This window comes from Hemiscyllium ocellatum, chromosome 4 (genome assembly GCF_020745735.1).
Source record: "Hemiscyllium ocellatum isolate sHemOce1 chromosome 4, sHemOce1.pat.X.cur, whole genome shotgun sequence".
Taxonomy (NCBI): Eukaryota; Metazoa; Chordata; class Chondrichthyes; order Orectolobiformes; family Hemiscylliidae; genus Hemiscyllium; species Hemiscyllium ocellatum.
Window position 1 is genome coordinate 125,771,240 of NC_083404.1, and position 24,155 is coordinate 125,795,394.

Consider the following 24,155-nt stretch of genomic DNA (forward strand, 5'->3'; position numbering starts at 1 on the left):
TCACTGTTTCAAAATCAAGAGTCACCCAATTGTAAGATTGACACGTTCAAGGATTCATTACAATACAGTGGATTCATCACCATACAGGGGGTTCATCACCATACAGGGGGTTCATCAATTTACAGGGGTGTTCATCACCGTACAGGGGGTTCATCACCAGACTAGGCTTCATTACCATACAGGGTGCTCATCACCGTACAGGGGGTTCATCACTATACAGGGGTGTTCATCACTATACAGGGTGCTCATCACCAGACTAAGGTACATCACTGTACAGGGGGCTCATCACCAGACTAAGGTTCATCTCTGTGCAGGGGGTTCATCACTGTACAGGGGGCTCATCACCAAACTAGGGTTCATCACTGTATAGGGGGTTCATTACAATATTGGGGGGTTCGTCACTGTACAGGGGGTTCATCACCATACGGGGGGTTTGTCACTGTACAGGGGGTTCATCACCATACAGGGGGTTCATCACCGTACAGGGGGTTCATCATTATAGAGGGGTGTTCATCACTATACAGGGGGTTCATCATCGTACAGGGGGTTCATCATTATAGAGGGGTGTTCATCACTATACAGGGTGCTCATCATCATACAGGGGGTTCGTCACTGTACAGAGGGCTCATCACCAAACTAGGGTTCATCACTGTATAGGGGGTTCATCACTATATGGGGGGGTTCATCACCATACAGGGGGTTCATCACTATACAGGGTGCTCATCACCAGACTAAGGTACATCACTATACAGGGGGCTCATCACCGCACAGGGGGTTCATCACTATACAGGGGTGTTCATCACCGTACAGGGCACTCATCATCAGACTAGGGTTCATCACCGCACAGGGGGTTCATCACTATACAGGGGCATTTATCACTATGCAGGGCGTTCATCACCAGACTAAGGTACATCACTATACAGGGGTGCTCATCACCATACAGGGGGTTCATCACTATACAGGGGCATTTATCACTATGCAGGGGGTTCATCACCAGACTAAGGTACATCACTATACAGGGGGCTCATCACCGCACAGGGGGTTCATCACTATACAGGGGTGGTTATCACCGTACAGGACACTCATCATCAGACTAGGGTTCATCACCGTACAGGAGGTTCATCACTGTACCGGGAGTTCATCACCGTACAGGGGATTCATCACCGTACAGAGGGTTCATCACTGTACCGGGGGTTCATAACTGTACAGGGTGGGTCTTCATGGTACAGGGGGTTCTTCACTGCGCAGGGGGTTCATCACCGTACAGGGCACTCATCACCAGACTAGGGTTCATCACCGTACAGGGCACTCATCATCAGACTAGGGTTCATCATCGTACAGGGGGCTCATCACCGTACAGGGGGCGCATCACCGTACAGGGGATTCATCACTGTACAGGGCGCTCATCACCGTACAGGGCACTTATCACCGTACAGGGGGTTCTTCACTATACAGGGGCTTCATCGCCGTACAGGGGGTTCATCACTGTGCAGGGGTGCTCATCAATATACAGGGTGCTAATCACAAAACTAAGGTACATCACTGTACAGGGGCTCATAACCAGACCAAGGTTCATCTCTGTACAGGGGGTTCATTACTATACAGGGATTTTCATCACGTTACAGAGGGTTCATCTCTATACAGGGGGCTCATCACCATACAAGGGGTTCATCACCGTACAGGGTGTTCATCACCGTACAGGGTGTTCATTACCATACAGGGGATTCATCACTATACAGGGTGTTCATCACCTACAGTGGATACATCACCAGACTAGGGTTCCTCACTGTACAGGGTGCTCATCACCATGCAAGCGTGTTCATCTCTGTACAGGGGGCTCATCACCGTACAGGGGTGTTCATCGCCGTACAGGGGTGTTCATCACCATACAGGGGTGTTCATCACCATACAGGGGGGGTCATTACCATGCAGGGCCTCGTCACTGTATAGGGCTGTTCATCACCGTCCGGAGGGGTTCATCACCGTACACAGGGTTCATCACCGTACAGGAGGTTCATCACCGTACAAGGGGTTCATCACTGTGCAGGGGGGTTCATCACCGTACAGGGGGTTCATCACCGTACAGAGGGCTCATCACCGTACAGGGGGTTCATCACCTTACACGGGGTTCATCACTGTGCAGGGGGGTTCATCACCGTACAGGGGGTTCATCACCGTACAGAGGGCTCATCACCGTACAGGGGGTTCATCACCGTACACGGGGTTCATCACTGTGCAGGGGGGTTCATCACCGTACAGGGGGTTCATCACCTTACAAGGGGTTCATCACTGTGCAGGGGTGTTCATCACTGTACAGGGAGTTCATCACCATACAGGGGGATCATCACTATACAAGAATTTCATCACTATACACGGGGTTCATTACAATACAGGGTGGTCATCACCAGACTAAGATACATCACCGTACAGGGGGTTCATCACTATATGGGGGGTTCATCACTATTCGGTGCTCATCACCAGACTAAGGTACATCACCGTAAAGAGTTTCATCACCAGACTAGGGTTCATTACTGTACAGGGTGTTCATCACCGTTCAGGGTGTTCATCACTATACAGAGTGCTCATCACCATACTAAGGTTCATCTCTGTACAGGGGGTTCATCACCGTACAGGGCACTCATCACCATATAGGGGTGTTCTATACCGTGCAGGGGGTTCATCACCGTATAGGTGGTTCATCACTATTCAGGGGGTTCATCACTGAACAGGCAGTCCATCGCTATACAGGGGGTTCATCACCATACAGGGGGTTCATCACCATGCAGGGATGTTCATAACCGTACTGGGGGCTCATCACCGTACTGGGGGTTCATCACTATACAGGGAGTTCATCACCGTACAGGGTGTTCGTCACTATACAGGGGCGTTCACCATCTTACAGGGGTGTTCACCACCTTACAGCAGATTCATCACAATACATAGGGTTCATCACCAGACTAGGGTTCATCACCACATAGGGGCTCATCACTGTACAGGGGTGTTCATCACTATACAGGGGGTTTATCACTGAACAGGCGGTCCATCGCTATACAGGGTGTTAATCACCGTACAGGGGGCTCATCACTGAACAGGCGGTCCATCGCTATATAGGGGGTTCGTCACCGTACAGGGGGTCCGTCACTGTACAGGGGGTTCGTCACTGTACAGGGGGTTCATCACTATACAGGGGGTTCATCACTGAACAGGTGGTCCATCGCTATACAGGGGGTTCACCGCCGTACAGGCGGTTCATCACCATACTAGGGTTCGTTACTGTACAGGGGGTTCATCACTGTACAGGCAGTCCATCACTATACAGGGAGTTCACCACCGTACAGGGGGTCCGTCACTGTACAGGGGGTTCATCACTATACAATGGATTCATCACCGTGCAGGGCGTTCATCACTGAACAGGCAGTTCATCACTATACAGGGGGTCCGTCACTGTACAGGGAGTTAATCACCGTACAGGCGGTCCATCACTGTACAGGCGGTCCATCACTATACGGTGTGTTCATCACCAAATAGGGTGCTCGTCACCATGCATGTATGTTCATCACTATACAGGGGGTTCATCACCGTACAGGGGGTTCATCACTGTACAGAGGGCTCATTACGGTACAGGGGATTCATCACTGTACACGGTGTTCATCATCGTACAGGGGGCTCATCACCAGACTATTGTTCATCACTATACAGAGGGTTCATCACCGTACAGGAGTCTCATCACCATACAGTGGATTCATCACCAGACTAGGGTTCATCACCGTACAGGGGGCTCATCACCAGACTAGGGTTCATTACTGTACAGGCAGTCCATCACTATACAGGGGGTTCATCACTGTACAGGCAGTCCATCACTATACAGGGTACTCATCACCGTACAGGAGTGTTCATCACTGCACAGAGGGTTCATCACTGTACAGCGGGTCCGTCACTATTCAGGGGGTTCATCACCATACAGGGGGTTCATCACTTTGCAGTGGATTCATCACCGTACAGGGGGTTCATCACCATACAGGGGGTTCATCACTTTGCAGTGGATTCATCACCGTGCAAGGGGTTCATCACTGTACAGGCAGTCCCTCACTATACAGGGTGCTCATCACTGTACAGGAGTGTTCATCACCGCACAGGGGGTTCATCACCGTACAGGATGTTCATCGCTGTACAGGGGGTTCATCATCGTACTGGGGGTCCATCACTACACAGGGGGTCCATCACTATACGGTCTGTGTATCACCGTACAGTGTGCTCATCACCATGCAGGGGTGTTCATCACTATACAGGGGTTCATCACCGTACAGTGGATTCATCACCAGACTAGGGTTCATCACCGTACAGGGGGTTCATCACTGTACAGGAGTGTTCATCATTGTACAGGGGGTTCTTTACCGTACAGGAGTGTTCATCATCGCAGAGTGGATTCATCACTGCACAGGCGGTCCATCACTTTGCGGGGTGTTCATCACCGTACGGGGTCTCATCACCGTACAGTGGATTCATCACCAGACTAGGGTTCATCACCATACAGGGAGGGGTTCGTCACTGTACGGGGGGGTTCATCAATATACAGGAGGTTCATCACCGTACAGGGTGCTCATCACCGTACAGGGGTTCATCACCGTACAGAGGGCTCATCACCATACGGGGGTTCATCACTATATGGGTGTTCATCTCTATATGGGGGGTTCATCACTATCTGGTGCTCATCACCAGACTAAGGTTCACCTCTGTACAGGGGGTTCATCACCGTACAGGGGATTCATCACCGTATTGGGGTGTTCATCACTATACAGGGGGTTCATCACCGTACAGGGGATTCATCACCGTATTGGGGTGTTCATCACTATTCAGAGGGTTCATCATCATACAGGGGGTTCATCACCGTACAGGGGTGTTCATCACCGTACAGGGTGCTCATTACCGTGCAGGGGGTTCATCACCATACAGGGGGTTCATCACCGTACAGGGGGCTCATCACTATACAGTGGGTTCCTCACCGTGCAGGGGTGTTCATCACCGCACAGGGATGTTCATCACCGTATAGGGGGTTCATCACCATACAGGGGGTTCATCACCGTACAGGGATGTTCATCACTATACAGGGGACTCATCACTGTACAGGGGCGTTCATCACCTTACAGCAGATTCATCACAATACAGGGTGTTCATCACCAGACTAGGGTTCATCACTATACAGGGTGCTCATCACCGTGCAGGGGTGTTCATCACCGTACAGGGGGTTCATCACCATGCAGGAGTGTTCATCACCGTACTGGGGGCTCATCACCGTACAGGGGGTTCATCACTATACAGGGGCGTTCACCATCTTACAGGGGTGTTCACCACCTTACAGCAGATTCATCACAATACAGAGGGTTCATCACCAGACTAGGGTTCATCACCACATAGGGGCTCATCACTGTACAGGGGTGTTCATCACCATACAGGGGGGTTCATCATTATCCAGGGGATTCATAACCGTGCAGCAGATTCATCACAATACAAGGGATTCATCACCGTACAGGGTTCATCACCAGACTAGGGTTCATCATCATTGTACAGAGGGTTCATCATCATCGTACAGAGGGTTTACCACTCTACGGGGAGCTAATCACTGTACAAGGAGGCTCATCACCGTGCAGGGAGTTCATCACTATACAGTGGATTCATCACTGTACTGGTTGTTCCCTGATTTATGAACACTTTTCCTTTTTAAATGCAATCCCATACAGGGGTATAATTTTAAAGACCCAAGAGTCAAACGTTTCCTATATTTATGAACAGCTGCTTAACATTGTTCTTAGGTACAAATTGATTTGCGAATAGACTCCAGAAAGGAGGCCATTCACAATGTGGGACTGTCTGTACTGAGGACTTTCTCCATCAAGGTAATAACAAGTCATTGTAGTCAGAGTCCCTGTTTATTTGATGGAGCATATGCTCTTTTCACCCCAGAGACAGTCGAGTTGTCTATGTCTAGACAGCAAAGGAACAGATGGAATATTGGATTTTAACTTGCTTGTAAGAACCACTTCAGTTTTATTTTGCCTGTTCAGTTAATCCCCTCGCTCCATGCATTCCAAGTGTTGGGATAATAGGCCAGTTGATGTGAAATGGGAAGAATTCAAGTCCTCCCAAAGGGTGACCTTTCATGAACAATTCCCTAGCTTTCTGTTGATCTATTGGAATTGGGTTTGAAATGTTGGTTTGACATGGATGGTTACCTTGATTTGTCTTCCTTCAGCAAGTGTACCTGTTTAAAGCCACCTGAGTCTCATTGGGACATACTTGTATCTTCATCTTCACTTCTCTGGCAAGGAGGACAATTGCTACATCACTTCAAAAAACAGACTAGTATAGGTTTGAGTCTTTGCTAGTTCAGACAGCAGATACTGAGAACTCTTCCTGCTGAACTAAGTCCAACATAGGAATAGGAGTAGGCCATTCAGCCTGCAAATCCTGCTGTGCCATTTAATGCAAACATGGCTGACAGAACATTCACTGCCTTTTATTGACAAATGCCCCATAACTCTTTACACCACCGATAATCAGAAATCTTAAACATTGTCCATGATTGAGCTTCCACAATCTCCTGTGGTAGAGAATTCCAACGGTTCTGGCAGCATCTGTGAAGAGAGAGTAAGAGAATTAACATTTCAAGGCTGGTAAGACTCTTCTTCAGTCGAAAAGAAAACTCCTCAGTCATGAGTCGTTGAGGGGAGGGGCGTCTGTTTTACCTGCATCTACCCTATCCCTCCCTTCAAGCATTTTGTAAATTTCAACGTGATCACCTCTCATTCTGCGAAACCACAGAGAATACAGGGTAAAAACAATGACTGCAGATGCATGAAACCAGATTCTGGATTAGTGGTGCTGGAAGAGCACAGCAGTTCAGGCAGCATCCAACGAGCAGCGAAATCGACGTTTTGGGCAAAAGCCTTATTCCTGAAGAAGGGCTTTTGCCCGAAACGTCGATTTCGCTGCACAGAGAATACAGGTCCAGTTTGCCAAACTTTCTCTTCATAGAACAATCCTGCCATCCCAGGAACATGTCTGGAGAAATATCATTGCACCGTGTCTAGTGAAATACTATCCTTTCTGTGATAATAAGACCACGGTACTCCTGTGCAGTCTAACCAAATTTCTACACACTTGAAACAAGACTTCAATATGCCTGTACTCAAATCCTCTTTCAACATAGTTCAACATTCTACAGCCTTCCTAATTGCTTGCTGTACCTGCATGTTAGCCTTCTATGACTTATTGACTTGCTGTACATGTGTATGTTCCAACTCCGTAACATTGAAGAAGTACAGTTCTCAGCAGATCTGTTCCTCCTACGAAGTGGAGGAACTCCTCCAAGTTGAATAATTTACCGTTTCTTCTTCTAACTACAGTCAGCAACCTGGATAATAAAATGTATCCCATCAAATGCTGGTTACTTTAGTTCAGCAATGAAAGTTAGGGCCCTGTTTTAACCCCGTAAGTTGTGCGCAAGTTAAAATGGCTCCTATGTAGTATAAATATGACCAGCATGGATGGAGAAATGCATTGACCCCCCCCTACCCAACTTCAGGTCACATTCAAACACTGCTAATTTTTGTCACTTCATTTCTGTTGTCATTGATTGTGTTTTTACAGTGAAATTTCCTACATGTTCAGATTTTCTTCTAAGTAATATTTACTGGGAATTTTAATTCGACGTTTCGGGCCAGAGCCCTTCATCAGGATGAAGGGCTCTGGCCCGAAACGTTGAATTTCCTGTTCCTTGGATGCTGCCTGACCTGCTGTGCTTTAACCAGCAACACATTTTCAGCTCTGATCTCCAGCATCTGCAGACCTCACTTTTTCCTGGGAATTTTAATGTAAAACATCAGATGGGAGTGTACTCCTGTGACAATGAACCCCAGAGGTTCAAAACTGTTACTTGTTGATAAGGAATGTTTCAGTACTACACTGGGAACGAACAGGGACGTTTTCTGTGGAGCAAGAAATGAAGCCAGCTGTGTTGGTCAGCGAGTCTTGTATCACTGGTATTTATTTCAGTGCCGCTATTTCAAGCCAGGACATAAAATAAGGCTTCTGAGCAGAATGTGTTACTCAGCTGTATCATTTCACAACACAATATTGTAAGAAATGTGCTGATGAGGAGAAATTTAGTGTCAGTATTTCATACTGCTTCATTGTAGTTAGATTTTTAAGGTGCCTAACTGGACTATGACACACTGCAGTGCTGCTGTTTATCAAGCATGGATTCTTTTCATGCTTCCAGCAAAAGGTAACTTTGGATTTTTATCTCTGTTTTATTATCTTTGTAAAATACTAATGGAAAACTAAATAAACCATTCTTAACGAAATTTAAATTTTATTCATGTTGAAGATATTTGCACTTAGCTTTTTGGTGTGTGCATCTGTCACTGGTTTGTGATGAGAAACATTTAACATTTGCTGTTTTGGCATTTGCGTGAAAAATGAAGTAGTTAGGTTCAGCAATCTGGAATTTACTGTAATCTTACATGAATATTCACTTAAAGTGGAGACTGAGATTAAAGAGCTGAAAATGTGTTGCTGGAAAAGCGCAGCAGGTCAGGCAGCATCCAAGGAGCAGGAGAATCGACGTTTTGGGTATGAGCCCTTCTTCAGGAATGGGCTCTACTATTCCTGAAGAAGGGCTCGTGCCCGAAACGTCGAATCTCCTGCTCCTTGGATGCTGCCTGACCTACTGCGCTTTTCCAGCAACACATTTTCAGCTCTGATCTCCAGTATCTGCAGTCCTCACTTTCTCCACTGAGATTAAAGAGGCTGGCAATTAGATAATTCACAATTCACCCATTTTAGGTTTTAAAGGTTTGTTTGAAATTGTAGATTTATATAAAAAATTACAGTACCAGATCCACGTGTAGTGTGCTAAACGTTGCAGATGACACTAAGATGAGTGGTAGAGCAAAGTGTGCAGTGGGCAAGGGAGGGGAGGGGAGTATGTGTCTGGTGGTGTCATCTTACTTGAGGTAGCAGAAATGGTGGCTAAAGATCTTCTGGTGGGACGGTAGGTGAGGACAAGGGGAACTCTATCGCTGTTGCAAGAGGGAAGAGAACGGGTGAGGGTGGAAATATGGGAGATGGGTTGGACCTGGTTGGAGGCCCTGTCAACAATGGAGCTGCGCAATCCTTGGTTGAGGAGGAATGTGAACATTTCAGAGGCTTCCATATTGGCTTTCTATCATTTTAAAAAGACCATAATTAGTTTTTTTAAAAATTTAAATGGAAAAAAAACACCTTTTTTGTTTGTCAGTGTGGTAAAATGCTTTGCCTTGCATGTCTTATTCCTTCCCTATTTTATTTCTCCTTTTTGCTGGGGTCAATGCTCCTGTCCTCACTTGCCAAAAGGGCTGATCCTCACATTAACTCATTGACCATGGATGTCGCTGGGTGCCATGCACACATGTTGTATAAATTACTGGCAAGCAGTGTTCGAACAACAGGATAATCTGAGATTTAGGATTCAAACAAGGTCAAACTAAAAACATTTAACCTACTAAATGATAATTTCCTGGAGGTTTTCTCTTGGGAAGATACTACTTACATGTTAGCCATCATTGTCTTCCTATAATTAAACTTAATGAGTTTGACATCACAGGCGGAGAGGTCCTGGTTAGGATTACAGAGCTCAAAATAGATTAATTTCCAGTGGCAGAGGTATAAATCGAGTGGTGAGATCGGGGATGGAACCTGCACTGATCAGTTTTTAGGAATGAACATATAGGCAATCCGCCCACAATTTGGAAACAAAGAAAAGGTGTTGCATTGATAATCAGCTAAATACAGCATTCAGGAGAGGGTTGATCTGAACTGTACTCAAATTAAACTACAGGAGAAAGTGAGAACTGCAGATGCTGGAGATCAGAGCGGAAAATGTGTTGCTGGAAAAGCGCAGCAGGTCAGGCAGCATCCAAGGAACAGGAGATTCGACGTTTCGGGCATAAGCCCTTCCTAAAGAAGGGCTTATGCCCGAAACGTCGAATCTCCTGTTCCTTGGATGCTGTCTGACCTGCTGCGCTTTTCCAGCAACACATTTTCAGCTCAGATTAAACTACAATCTAATATCGGGACAAATTGATGAAAGGAAAATTCATGATTTTAGCTGAGAAACAATCCTTCCTAATAGTGATGACTACATGGAATGATCTCCAACATAGGGAAGTGGAGTTTAAAAGTTTAAACGAATCTTTCAAATTGCAATTGGAACCTATTTGTAATTCCATTTGTTATTCCTCAGATACTAAAACGGTCTATGCACAGCACCTTGAGGTTAGTACTTGGCTGTAGTGTACAGCCACACAAGAGCCAAGCAAGGACCATTAATACCAAGAGAGAACTTGACCATCTCACTGTAACATTCAATGACATTGCCATTGCTGAATTCCCCATCTTGTGTTACTACTGACCAACAAAATAACTGAACCAGCTCATAATTACTGTGGCCGCTAGAGCAGAACGCTGACACTGGGAATAGAGTGATTGATAACTCACGTCCTGCCTCCCCACGCTTATCTACCATGTATAAGGCACAGGTCAGCAGTACAATGGTTTACTCTTTATTTACCTGGATGGGTCCAGAACAAAGCAGCCCACTGCTGGCACAACATTCACTCACCCTACCACCAGCATTCAGTATCAGCAGCCTGTACGATCTACACAATGCCTCCTGTAACTTATGAAGGCTGCTTCAAAAGCTCCTTCTAAACCTACAACCGCTATCTTCTAGAAGGACAAAGACAGCAGATGCATGGAAACACCATCCCCTGCAAGTTTCCCTGACTTGGAAATAATCAATGTTTTTACACTGTCATTGGATCAAAATCCCAGAACTTCCTCTCGAACAGCACAGTTGTGGGTCCCTACACAACATGGATGCAGCAATTTAAAAAAAACGTCACCACCACTTCTGAAAGGCACTTTGATTAGATTACCTACAGTGTGGAAACAGGCCCTTCGGCCCAACAAGTCCACACCAACCCACCCATACCCCTACACCACGGACAATTTAGCATGGCCAATTCACCTGGCCCACGGGAGGAAACCCACGCAGACACGGGGAGAATGTGCAAACTCCACACAGTCAGTCGCCTGAGGCAGGAATTGAACCCGGGTCTGTGGCGCTGTGAGGCAGCAGTGCTAACCACTGTGCCACCATGCCACCCACTCTTTGGCGTAAGCAACACTGCCCTTACCAATGATAGTGACATCCTGTGAAGACTTCCAAGTCCATTGATTCAACTGAGGTCAGTTTAGTTGATAGCAGAGCAGGGATCAAAGCCAAGATCTTTCTAAAGCATATGGCTCTGTGACACATCACATGGAAATGTTTTTCTGGATGTTAAGAAAGCAGGGCTCTGCTAAAGCCAGATAAATTACTTTGTTCACTCATCTGAAACAGTCACATTGTGTTGATGTAAAGTACCAGGGAGGAGTTAGTCATTCAGGACCGATTCAAGCAAACAATTTTGAATGAGTAGGAGCAGGCTCACCTATCCACATTCATCTGAGGTCTCAACTGGGCGATGGTTTCTGATAACTGAAATGTTCAATACCATTCAGAAGCTGAAACAGACCATTTCTGCGTGGTGTAAAACCTTGGTAAAATCCAGGTTGAGGCTGATAAGTCACTGGTAAGGTTTGTGCTGTGGGCAATATTCATTTCTAACAAGAGAGAGAGTCTCACCAGCTCCCCTGAGCATTCAGTACCATCAGTGAATCCTTTTACTGGTGACATTCACCTCCTATACTGCATAACTTAAAGGAAACCATAAAATGATCCCATTTCATTCCAGAGCAGCTACACAGGCAGATAGAGATGGGTTAAAATCTGTTTCAGGACTTGTTTTTTTTTTCTTTTTGAACGGGGTGGTGCGGGGTTCCCGAACTGTAAGGTTGGAAGCTTTGGGGTGGAAGATCCCCTGATGTGATGAAGTTATGTACAGTCTAGGAGATGATGGTTTGGTGATGGGAGGTTTTATTTTCCTGATGAAGGGCTTTTGCCCGAAACATTGATTCTCCTGCTCCTTGGATGCTGCCTGACATGCTGTGCTTTTCCAGCACCACACTCTCGATTAAAAACCTGTTTCAACTGCGTCTAATTCTATTCCCTGTTTTCCCCCAAGAATTACCTTAACTTTATCCTGTTAGGAATATTTCTGCCTTGACGTAGCATCCCACTGGTGTTAAATGTGTATGGAGGTGAAATGCTCCTTTATACACAGCTGCATGTTTATATCTCCTGTGGATTTTCCTGATGGAATGGAAAGTGAATGAGAACAACAAAATGATTTTTTAATAGATATGATTGGTACGCTCTGGTGATTTAATGGATGAAATATTTACCTTCAGATAAGGTTATGGTTCCTCATTGTCTAATTCAAATTTTAGAGGGTCGAGCAGTATTAACAATGGTAAGTCATTTTTATCTGTGCTGTTTAGCCTAGATGAAGATGAAATAATAATATTCAAAGAATAGAGCTAATGCCATATTGATTCATGTTCCTTGCTTTGAATAACTCTCCTCATTAGAAAGTGGACATTCAAGGCCTAATTTAAACTTGGAGTTGGAGGAGATTCAAGTGTTGTCAGTGAGCAAGATCCAATTGTGATGAATCCCAGCTGTGTATCCTTTATATCTGAACCTCTCTAACATCTGCTAGTCATCACAAGTGCAATAAAACTATGTCAAATAGACTAAAGGCCAACATTCTTTCATTAACAGTATTCCTTTGAATAAATACCCCTCAGCAGTTTTCCAAACCGTGGTTCATGTCCCGATGGAAAGAGTGCTGGATTAGCCAAAGTGTGCAATTGGGGCTGCCATTCTATTCTGACTGAAGTCCTACGCTGGCCTTCCCCAATGTTGTGGTCTTCACTGCAAACCCAGCTTAGGACAGCTGCACATGTGCTGTTCTCGAGCTTGTTTCAGTCACACTCTGCACAAACAAACTGGATGAACATATTTTCCTTTATTGGTCAGACTACTGAGTACAGGAGTTGGGAGGTCATGTCACGGCTGTACAGGACATTGGTTAGGCCATTGTTGGAATATTGCGTACAATTTGGTCTCCTTCCTATTGGAAAGATGTTGTGAAACTTGAAATGGTTCAGAAAAGATTTACAAGGATGTTGCCAGGATTGGAGGATTTGAGGTAACGGGGAGAGGCTGAACAGGCTGAGGCTGTTTTCCCTGGAGTGTCGGAGGCTGAGGGGTGACCTTACAGAGGCTTACAAAATTATAAGGGGCATACATAGGGTAAATAGGCAAAATCTTTTCCCTGGGGTCGAGGAGTCCAGAACTAGAGGGCATAGGTCTAGAGTGAGAGGGGAAAGATATAAAAGAGACCCACGGGGCAACATTTTCATGCAGAAAGTGGTACATGTATGGAATGAGGCTGCCAGAGGAAGTGGTGGAGGCTGGTACAATTGCAACATTTAAGAGGCATTTGGATGGGTATATGAATAGGAAGGGTTTGGAGGGATATGGGCCGGGTGCTGGCAGGTGGGACTAGATTGGGTTGGGATATCTGGTCGGCATGGACGGGTTGGACCGAAGGGTCTGACTCTATGACTCGATAACATGCAGCCCAGCCAGTCACTGGGAGCGGTTCTGTGAAATGAACTGAACTTGAAGAGTGAAGAAGAGGAAACTGAATGCCTGTAGATAGTGAGGACTGCAGATGCTGGAAGTCAGAGTCAATAAAATGTGGAGCTGGAAAAACACAGCAGGTCAGACAGCATCAGAGAAGCAGGAAAATCAACGACTTTCATCAGAACTCGTGACGGTCCCAATGAAGGCTTCTGACCCGAAATATCAAGTTTCCTGCTTCTCCAATGCTGACTGACCTGCTGTGTTTTTACAACTTAATGCCTGTACCTGGTCCAATAAATTGGAAATACTTGTCATTTTTATTACTGAAGTGTTGGTTGCATTTTTATTAATATGCAGCTTTCAGTTGTTCTTTTAGTGTCCCCTATACAATCATCTGATAAAAAAGAAAGAAGGATGTGTTAAAGGATTGGAAAGAAACTAGAATTTATACTGTGTAAAGACAGATATTTGTATTTTGCAGGACTGTCCTATTCCTGACGATAAGGGAATTGTGAATTAGCATTTTCTGCTGATTCTTGGTATCATTGTTATGTGAACAAATTAGTTCAGTTTGGCCATGAATGAAGGCTTTTGTAAAGTGACCTGTGTATAAATTACGCATTAATTACAGTGGCTGTGTATTGTGCAGGACCATCAATAGAGTTAATGTAGGGACAGAGGCTTCAATTAATATGCAGACCCTGTCCTTCACCCAGTGCTGTCAAGCTAGTGATATTAAACTGAAAAAAATGTGTAAACGTGTATTGAATACTAACTTGTACTATTTTCACACATAACAACATTGATAAAATGCTTAAAGACTAAAATTGCTAGTCAGGGAGTTGGAATTTATAGTTAATCTGACTGCTCAGTACTGGAGAAGGGAATGTTGTAATATCTAACTTTGCAATGTCATAAATCTTCTTGTTTCAGAAACCCCTCTCATGGAAGTAAGAGTTTAAATCTACACCTGTGCCCAGGGTAGTGCTAACTAATATTTCATCTACATTACACCCTCCTGTCACCTCTGCTGTTACCATTGTTCTAATTCTCCATTTCTGGGAAGCTACAGATAAGTAGCAATAAAGCACAATCTGTATACAATCACTTGAAGCAATCAGCGAAAGAGTGAACCTGCAGCTCGCAATATAACATGAAAGGGCAGATAGCCCGGCTGGGAGGAGGGGAAGGGAGGGAGGGCTGGGCCGATCTGAGGTTCTTATCAGTTGCTAGCACAGAGCAGTGTCTGACGATTGCTACAGTGCAGCCCTGGAGATAATTAGTATGCTTTCTACAGACCTTAGCTCTGCATCCTGACGAAAGTAAACACCCTGCCAGGCCCCTCCATTTATAGTGTCTTGCTGTAAAGTGACACAAAGCCAGTCCAATTACTGGAGCCACAGAGCCATTTTGTCCAAATCAGGAGATATCAAGTCTTTTGGGGTGGCACGGTGGCTCAGTGGTTAGTGGTGTGGCCTCACAGCGCTCGGGACCTGGGTTGGATTCCAGCCTCAGGCAACTGTCTGTGTGGAGTTTGTACATTCTCCCCGTGTCTGTGCGGGTTTCCTTTGGGTGCGCCAGTTTCCTCCCACAATCCAAAGGTGTGCAGGGTAGGCTAAATTGCCCATAATGTTCAGGGATGTGTAGGCTAGGTGCATTGGTCAGGGGTAAATGTAGAGTAATGGGGAATGGGTTTGGGTGAGATATTCTTTGGAGGGTCGGTGTGGACTTGTTAGGCTGAAGGGCCTGTTTCCACACTGTAAGGATTCTAAGATTTATGGTCGATGTTCATTTGTAGTTGAAGTGTTCATATGGTTCTCTGCTCAACTTAGAACAGACCATTTTTCTGTGACCATTACAGGTTACTTGCAGAATGCCTTCCACTAGTGAGCATAATCAATCTTCTCCTGTTATAATGTCATAATGTTCTGCTGACAGAAATATCACATGGATTTTTGCAGCACCCCAAGCTAAGGTTCTGCTCAATGAACTGCAGCTCTAACTGGACTAAGAAGTTAGTGCCAGTCCCTCCTGCCATCATGGTGTGCATGATAACCCTGCTCATGACTGCAACAGTGACACTGGGCTTCCAGTTGCCTGCCACCTCTACACGCTGCCCTGTTCACTGGCAGCATCTCTGTCCTAAGCTTTGCTGCAGTGCTCCAGTGAAGCTCTGCACAAGCTGGAAGAACAGCACCTTATTTCCCACTTGGACATCCTGCAGGACATAGCGAGTTCAATAATGGTAGAACCTGAACCCTCTTCTATGTCCTTACTCACCCCCTCACCCCAGGCCCTGTCAAGACATGAGCTGCTTTAAGCTCAGTCAACCCATTTGCACCTACTTTCTCCTGAGCAGACTATCAGATATACCTAACTTGTTTTCTCTCTCTCTCTCCCTCTCTCTCTCTCGGCTGCATCTCTGCCTATCCACACACTCTTTCTCTCACCCCCTCAACCATTTTCAACATTAATACCACACTTTCCTAGCTACTTTCAAATCTGAAGAAGGGACACTGTGCTTGAAATTTTAACTCCCCTTCTCGTTCCACAGATGTTGCCAAACCTGCTGAGTTTCTCCAGCAATTTCTGGTTTTGTTTCAGAATTCTGCAATTCTTTGTTTTATTTTCATTACCCAGTTGTTGGTTTCCCCATCCACGGGGAAAAGAGCTCCTAACCTTTGTTACCTGATTACATTTCCCTGATGTCCCTTCCCCATATTCAGGGATATTCCCCTAAACTACAGTCTCCCACAGTCTGTTAACCTCCTGCAGGTGAGTGGCCACCCTCAGACAGTGTTCAGTCCCTCTTTCTTCTACATCCACCCCAGAAAAAGCAATGCAGTCACACTCTGAAATTCTCATTGACCACAATAATGGGTATCTTGTTTAGTCAATCCTTCACCTTGTTCCCCAGCTTTTGATCTCCTCTTGCTCAGCTGTCTTCCATCCCTACCATCCCGGTAAGACCATAAGACATAGGAGTGGAAGTAAGGCCATTCGGCCCATCGAGTCCACTCCGCCATTCAATCATGGCTGATGGGCATTTCAACTCCACTTACCAGCGTTCTCCCCGTAGCCCTTAATTCCTCGAGACATCAAGAATCTATCAATCTCTGCCTTGAAGACATTTAGCGTCCCGGCCTCCACTGCACTCCGTGGCAATGAATTCCACAGGCCCACCACCCTCTGGCTGAAGAAATGTCTCTGCATTTCTGTTCTGAATTGACCCCCTCTAATTCTAAGGCTGTGCCCACGGGTCCTAGTCTCCTCGCCTAATGGAAACAATTTCCTAGCATCCACCCTTTCCAAGCCATGTATTATCTTGTACGTCTCTATTAAGTCTCCCCTTAATCTTCTAAACTCCAATGAATACCATCCCAGGATCCTCAGCCATTCCTCATATGTTAGACCTACCATTCCAGGGATCATCCGTCTCTGGTCCCTCATATTCAAAAGTAGCAAACTTAGACCTCAGTCCCCTGAACTTTAAAATGCTTCAATGGGCTGTACTTTTGTCTGTTATAGCCACCGGGGTCATCTTGGAGAATGGAAATTGGAGCATCGGAACAACAGTAGGCCATTCAGTCCATTGAGTGTATTCTGCCATTCAGTTAAATCTAGGCTGATCATCTCCCTTAAAGGAACTTTACTATGCGATGACACTAATATTCATAAATCCCCTGATTATTGTCTGGAACATGCTCAGTGATTGAGTTTCGATAACCCACTGAGTAGAGAATAAAAAAGATTCACCGTCTTCCAAGTGAAGAAATTCCTCCTCACCTCAGTGCTAAAAGGTGTAAGTCAAAAGTTCTAGACTTATCAGGCAGGGAAAATGTCCAAACTATATGCACCCTGTCATACTCTGTCAGAATTTTGTAAGCTTCAATGAGATCACCTCTGATTCCACATGTGACTCCCAGCCCTATTTTCTGTACTATAAAGTAGCTCCCTAATTCCCTCGCTCCTGCTCTCTCAAACGTCACCGTTATCATGTGGAAGATGTTGGTGGATTCCTCAGTAACAGACAGATACAAAATGTCTGTTCGGCTGCCTCTGCTACAAACTGAGCATTCCCATAACTTTGAACTTTGGCCCGCTAGTTTTTCTCCTGATGTCTGCTCAGAGCTCAATCTCTGAGTCTGAACTCCTCGTCACTCAGCCCCATGCTCCCTGATATTGTGAATGACTTGTTCCCCCATTTGACATTGGCCCTTTTCAAACTGTTGCCTCATCACCACTATCCACCCACCCAGAAACCTGTGCTGTCTTGTCAAGTTATCATTTATCTCCTCAACTTCCCATTTCTGCTGCAGAGCCTGATACAACTGCTGTCCTGCAGCTCCCTGTTTGAGGCCCTCAAATCACGTTTCCACTCTTCACAGTACAACAGAACACCATAAAGAAAGTCATGGTCAGCATTTCCCATCACTGTGGCCTTTATGTAATATGCTGCTTGACCTCTCTGCAGCCCAGCCTACAATCTGCTCTAAGGTTGACGACGTCATCCCTTTGTCAAGTTTTCCAACTGTCTGCCCTGCCGTCCTGATAGCAGACTATGCAGGATCTCGCCTCCCATGTGTACAAAGATATTAGCTTAATTTGTAGCGATTGCCCAGTCACTCTCCAGGCATGTAATTGCCAGTTTTAACATTGTTGTTGTTGTTGTTGAAGTTTAATTTGAATGTAAACAGGATGCATTGAGGATCTGTGTCCTGTGATTGTATGCCTTTTGATAACACAGTCAGGCCCTCCTTGCACTGTGGTAGTTAAAGCCACTACCAAACTTTTATCTGGGCAGAGGCGACAATGTGAATGTCTGTCCAATTCTTAGAAAAGAGCAGTCACAATGAAACATCAGAATCGGTCAAACAGCAGCAAGTTTCTCAATGTAGAGATAAAAATCTAATTCGACAATGTAATTATTCAAAGAATCGGTTAAAGACTTCGATCAAATGATCATAATACTTAGATCATTGAAGAACTGACTATAATGAAATAAAAATAGAAAACACTGTAAATAAACAGCATTGCACTCAGCACTGTAAAGGAGCAATACACATGAATGTAGGGGGCAGCTGTGCGATGGGCACATGGCCAGCAGTCTATCTGCTTTGTCTGCAATGCTGCCCAGTTGCTGATTCTCTCAAACATCTATCCAGTTTCCCTTTGAGATTTCCCATGGTAAAAATGTTTCTGAGACCATCAATGGGCAGTCCAGTCCAGTCCAAACAGTTACCATCTTTTAAAGTAAAGTAGATAGACATGTGCATTGTTGGCGAGATTTGTAGCTCGGCTGCTCGTTATTGTGGTTCTGTTCGCCGAGCTGGGAATTTGTGTTGCAGACGTTTCGTCCCCTGTCTAGGTGACATCCTCAGTGCTTGGGAGCCTCCTGTGAAGTGCTTCTGTGATGTTTCCTCCTCCAATATCCTTTTGGAGTGCCACACTGTCCGCCTCACAGTTTACAATTCTCCAAAGTTCAGTGTCCCCGGCACACTAAGATCCAGATTATTAATGTATATTAAGAAAAGACTGACCCTTGCCAAGCTCCGTTATGAAACTTCCTCCAGCCTGAAAAATATCCATTGGTGATACTGTCCCTTTTATGCTATGACCTGCAACTATTCTCACAAGTCTACTGTGTGGTTTTGTATTGAACACCTTCTGGAATTCCATGTACACGCAACAACAGTGTTATCCTCATTGATCCTTCCTGTTATAGCTTCAAAAAGCTCCAAGTTGGTTCAACACCATTTTCCCTGTAGAAATTCTGATTAGATTAAATTCCCTACAGTGTGAAAACAGGCCCTTTGGCCCAACGAGTCCACACCGACCCTCCAAAGCGCAACCACCCAGACACATTCCCCTACATTTACCCCTTCACCTAACACTGGGGGCAATTTAGCATGGCCAATTCACCTAACCTGCACATTTTTGGACTGTGGGAGGAAACCGGAGCACCTGGAGGAAACCCGTGCAGACACAGGGAGAATGTACAAATTCCACACAGACAGTCGCCTGAGGCGTCCGTGCCTACTTTCACAACCAAGACTCCCGCCCACCCTCTGACGACCCCTTCTCCCGCCTCCAACACACCCCATCCACCTGGACACCCCGTGCAGGCCTCCTACCCGCCCTCGACCTCTTTATAGCCAACTGCCGCCGTGACATCAACCGACTCAACCTGTCCACCCCTCTCACCCACTCCAACCTCTCACCCTCAGAACGTGCAGCCCTCCACTCCCTCCGCTCCAATCCCAACCTCACCATCAAACCCGCAGACAAGGGAGGCGCGGTGGTAGTTTGGCGCACTGACCTGTACACCGCTGAAGCCAAACGCCAGCTCGCGGACGCCTCCTCTTATCGCCCCCTTGACCACGACCCCACCTCCCACCACCAAACCATCATCTCCCAGACCATCCAGGACCTCATCACCTCAGGGGATCTCCCATCCACCGCCTCCAACCTCATAGTCCCACAACCCCGCACCGCCCGTTTCTACCTCCTGCCCAAAATCCACAAACCTGCCTGCCCCGGCCGACCCATTGTCTCAGCCTGCTCCTGCCCCACCGAACTCATCTCCCAATACCTCGACACGGTCCTGTCCCCTTTAGTCCAAGAACTCCCCACCTACGTTCGGGACACCACCCACGCCCTCCACCTCCTCCAGGATTTTCGCTTCCCCGGTCCCCAACGCCTTATTTTCACTATGGACATCCAGTCCCTGTACACCTCCATCCCCCATCACGAAGGACTCAAAGCCCTCCGCTTCTTCCTTTCCCGCCGCACTAACCAGTACCCTTCCACTGACACCCTCCTTCGACTGACTGAACTGGTCCTCACCCTGAATAACTTCTCTTTTCAATCCTCCCACTTCCTCCAAACTAAAGGAGTTGCCATGGGCACCCGCATGGGCCCCAGCTATGCCTGCCTCTTCGTAGGATATGTGGAACAGTCCATCTTCCGCAACTACACTGGCACCACCCCCCACCTTTTCCTCCGCTACATCGATGACTGTATCGGCGCTGCCTCGTGCTCCCACGAGGAGGTTGAACAGTTCATCAACTTTACTAACACCTTCCATCCCGACCTGAAATTCACCTGGACTGTCTCAGACTCCTCCCTCCCCTTCCTAGACCTTTCCATTTCTATCTCGGGCGACCGACTCAACACAGACATCTATTATAAACCGACTGACTCCCACAGCTACCTGGACTACACCTCCTCCCACCCTGCCCCCTGTAAAAACGCCATCCCATATTCCCAATTCCTTCGTCTCCGCCGCATCTGCTCCCAGGAGGACCAATTCCAACACCGCACAACCCAGATGGCCTCCTTCTTCAAGGACCGCAGATTCCCCCCAGACGTGATCGACGATGCCCTCCACCGCATCTCCTCCACTTCCCGCTCCTCCGCCCTTGAGCCCCGCTCCTCCAACCGCCACCAAGACAGAACCCCACTGGTTCTCACCTACCACCCCACCAACCTGCGCATACAACGTATTATCCGCCGCCATTTCCGCCACCTCCAAACGGACCCCACCACCAAGGATATATTTCCCTCCCCTCCCCTATCAGCGTTCCGCAAGGACCACTCCCTTCGTGACTCCCTTGTCAGATCCACACCCCCCACCAACCCAACCTCCACCCCCGGCACCTTCCCCTGCAACCGCAGGAAATGTAAAACTTGCGCCCACACCTCCACACTCACTTCCCTCCAAGGCCCCAAGGGATCCTTCCATATCCGCCACAAGTTCACCTGTACCTCCACACACATCATCTATTGCATCCGCTGCACCCGATGTGGCCTCCTCTATATTGGTGAGACAGGCCGCTTACTTGCGGAACGCTTCAGAGAACACCTCTGGGCCGCCCGAACCAACCAACCCAATCACCCCGTGGCTCAACACTTTAACTCCCCCTCCCACTCCACCGAGGACATGCAGGTCCTTGGACTCCTCCACCGGCAGAACACAACTACACGACGGCTGGAGGAGGAGCGCCTCATCTTCCGCCTGGGAACCCTCCAACCACAAGGTATGAATTCAGATTTCTCCAGCTTCCTCATTTCCCCTCCCCCCACCTTGTCTCAGTCGGTTCCCTCAACTCAGCACCGCCCTCCTAACCTGCAATCCTCTTCCTGACCTCTCCGCCCCCACCCCACTCCGGCCTATCACCCTCACCTTGACCTCCTTCCACCTATCCCACCTCCATCGCCCCTCCCCCTAGTCCCTCCTCCCTACCTTTTATCTCAGCCGGCTTGGCTCTCTCTCTCTTATTCCTGATGAAGGGCTTATGCTCGAAACGTCGAATTCTCTATTCCTGAGATGCTGCCTAACCTGCTGTGCTTTGACCAGCAACACATTTGCAGTCGCCTGAGGCGGGAATTGAACCCGGGTCTCTGGCACTGTGCCACCATGCCACCGTGACTCTTCCTGGTCAACCCATGTTTTTCCATGTGACTTCTAATCTAATCCTGAATAATTGTTTCTCGAAGCTTCCCTACCTCAGAGGTTAAACTGACTGGTCTATGTTTGCTGAGATTATCCTTACAACATTTCTTGAACAAGGTTGTCATTTTTTGCAATTCCCTCGTCTTCTCTCATCTCCCTAAGTCCAGGAAAGATTGAAAGATTATGGCGATTGCTCTCGCAATGTCTGCCCTCACTTCATTCAAAGTCCTCAAAAGCCTCACTTTCAGTTCCACTGATTGATTGACCTGCTTTTTGTTTAAGATCACGTTTAAGGTCATCCAAATTCTCTGAATTGTTAATGAGGTTTTGTTCTGCATTTTTTTTCCACAGAATTCATTTGAGGAGTAAGCTGCAGGTTTGTTGTGCCAGTGTGAGTGTGAAATGTCAATTTTTATTCCATCACTCTGGCATCACACAGTGTTTTGTGTATGAATCAAGAGATAATGGATGTGGAAGTAATAGAGTAATAATTTGTTCCAAGAATTTAGACAGGCTCTCAATTCAAAATAAGGTGATTTAACAACATTTCTAATTCCTTGTTGGTTTTTTCTTATAGATAATGTTGGTTCACAACAATGAAACATAACACTGAGATTTCCTGGGTTGACAGGGATCGCAATGTGATTGGGGTAGACTGATATTGTTGATGGATCCGGTATCACCTTCGTGCCCATGGCACCCTCTCCCCAACTTATCAAAAGATCAGACTCAGGTCAAGATTGGTTAAGGACTCATACCTTCACCTGCATACAATCTTCTTACTCCTAACTGCCTGAAATAACTGCATAGAGGCCGGTATCCCGTTACCAAGTCACCCTTTATTTACATGTGCACAGTACACTGGCTATAACCAGCCAGCTCAGAGTTAGTCCCTGAAGTGACGAGATTCTGAATCCCCAGTTTATTTTTTTTAACCCCCACACTTCCACCTAACTGCGGTAGTACTTAATTTTTCCCCAGTACCCATGGTGTGTGTGCGTGCAGGTGTGAGAATCCCCTGTTTATATCTGTCAGCCAGGGTTCCTTGATTGAACAATGTTAACAACCCCAAACAAGGATTGTGTGCAGTCAGTAAGACCAGCCTGGTTCCAATCACTGCACTGCCCATCCTTGATTGAGGTGGTGAACAGCTGCCTTTTATATGGTGTAAGTGCACCCACAATGATGCTGTGCTGGGAGTTCCAAGGTTTAGACTTTTAGTGACGCTGCTGGAATGGTGATGTGTTAAAGCACATGAGATGCCCAATCAGGAATAGAACTTCAATCAAACCATGACAGGTTGGGCACCTGCTTTTAAATCTGGGTCATTTTTACCAGGTCACATGATTTTAAAACTCCCCATCTGCTCCAGCGGTGCAGAAATTCCAAAAAAAGCAAGTTATTTAACTTGATGAAAGTGAGGCAGGTGAAGGCTTCTCTTGCTGGATTTCACATGATTTGTGTCTCCTTTATATCCTGCAAGTTGGTAATAAGAAACTAAATTGTGTGACAGTACTATGTCTTTAAGAGGTTTTTTAAAGTTTCTTTTAATGAAGAAACTTTGAGGCAGAGGTATTGAGCAATCTGCTCCAAAGCGGACAAAGTAAGCAGTTTGAGACCTTCCGGGTTTTTTTAAAAAAGTTGGAACGATAGCAGCAGCTTGAATGTGTGAGGTTAAGCTCCTACAGAACCAGGATTTGGTTTTAGTTTCAGCTTTCTGCAATTGCTGGGATCATGAAGCTGGATGTGGAAACTCTTATTCCTGTGTCTGTTACAGCTAAAAGCTGGGGATCGCTTCCTGCTGCTGGAATGGCATGTGAGGCAATCTATTTTACTGAATTTGCCTTTGCCAAGGGCGGTGTTTATGGGATATTATTAAAACAGAGATGAGGAGGAACTACTCTGGAAGTGTGAACTGTGAACCTGTGCAATTTACTGTCCCTGAGTACAGTAGTTGCTGGGACATTGAGTAAATTTAAGCAGAGGATAGACAGGTTTGTAATTAATAATGAGTTGAAAAGTTAGCTGCAGTGGGCAGAAAAGTGGAGTTGAAGATAAGATACT

At 46.4% G+C, this 24,155-nt stretch overlaps 1 protein-coding gene across 2 annotated transcripts in view; it reads left to right on the forward strand.

The window, feature by feature from the left end:
* The window catches only part of LOC132815089 (microtubule cross-linking factor 1), a 210,990-nt gene that overhangs the window by 32,096 nt on the left and 154,739 nt on the right, over positions 1-24,155 (forward strand). The window lies entirely within an intron of this gene.